General features: G+C 41.1%; 1 long non-coding RNA gene across 1 annotated transcript in view; it reads left to right on the forward strand.

The window, feature by feature from the left end:
• Positions 1-20: 20 nt before the first annotated feature.
• Positions 21-1,439, forward strand: part of LOC118423815 — a 5,298-nt gene continuing 3,879 nt past the window's right edge. The window contains exons 1-2 of the long non-coding RNA XR_004832121.1: positions 21-368; positions 861-923. This is a non-coding gene — a long non-coding RNA (uncharacterized LOC118423815). The remainder of the gene's footprint in view (positions 369-860; positions 924-1,439) is intronic.

Raw genomic sequence — 1,439 nt, forward strand, 5'->3', positions numbered from 1 at the left:
GAATGTATAATGAACACAATAGTGTCATTCCCGATCATTGAATGTCCAAGGGGGACAGAAATAGGGTTTGAACTGAGTTATTTCCTGGCGAAGTGGTTCAATCCCTATGTTCCGAAATCCCAGGAAACTCAATGTGAATGGTTCCTGTATTAAATGCATGTTCCAACACAAACAAGGCAGCGGGGAGGTATAGCGATGGTTGGCAAATACACACCCTTTGGCCGGCTATACTTCCTGGCCAGTTTTGCACCGTAGGATCTGCTTGGAGATAACCATTTACATTGGGTTTCCTGGGACTTCGTATAAACACGGGGACTTCCCTTCGGAACATAAGGCGGTCAAATTCAGGATGTGACTCACTACGCAAGGTTGTGCCTTCTCAAAACTCTGTTTTTAAACTATTTGCGCATGCAACAGTGTGAATAAAATAAATGTTATTTCAATGACATGATTTAAAATATTTTTACTTAGTATTAGTATTATTAAAATCAAACTATACTTCAAACTACGAACAAAATCTTCATTCTAAAATTCTGAGTTTTCTCATGACAGATTTTTGAATACATTATCGGTGTCAACTTAACAGAGTTTCGTGCCCCGGGTATTCTAAGTATGCACATAACGAATAAATGAGATTCGTTGTATGCAGAATTCCGGCACCCCTTTATTGTCTTATATTTTATTTATTCATTCAAGGTATTATTGTGTTAGATTTTATTGGTTACGATTATCGGGAAACGAAAGAACACTTTCAGAAGACACATAAAACTTTTGAACGTTGGATTTCTGTAGCACTGTTACCAACCTGCAAGCTATGCCTGGATACTATTTCACTTCATTTCTATATGAACGTTTTTCAGGTTCGTCATCCTTGTCAGGGAGGATCTAGAAGTAGGACCACAGCGACCAAACCAACATTCAAGGTATTCAGAGCTTCTTACAATTTCATGCATGTACAGCTCACAGTTGTCTTGTGAGACAACCTACCACAGACTAGTCTGTGTAACGCAAACTCCGCTATCCGGAGCTTGTAGCCTCCTCCGCGCGGCAATGTACGACGGGCCTGAGACGGGCGATTAAATCAGGCTAACCGCATACTTGCAGCGGCTCCCAAAATAGATGCCACGGGGGTCCTTTCTCTATAGACTACTAGTATAGTGTTGTGACTACCTCCTTGTTTTTTCAATCAAACTTTTAAAGTGAATCTTATTTCGGGCCTCAATTTGAAGCTGCACAGTCAAATCCAGTAGGATTGAGTCGCACGACCCTCTCTTCCAAGAAAGTCTTTGTAAAGCAAACTCCGCCGTCTGTGGGTATAACCAAGGAGCTTTTAAAAGCTCCTTTGGTATACGGGCATTGGCATGCAGGTTGGGCGTCGCGAATATTTAGGAACACTGCATATTTTTGCATGTTGAAGGACATCGCTCTACTATGAAACT

Source organism: Branchiostoma floridae, chromosome 10, assembly GCF_000003815.2.
Source record: "Branchiostoma floridae strain S238N-H82 chromosome 10, Bfl_VNyyK, whole genome shotgun sequence".
Lineage (NCBI taxonomy): Eukaryota > Metazoa > Chordata > Leptocardii > Amphioxiformes > Branchiostomatidae > Branchiostoma > Branchiostoma floridae.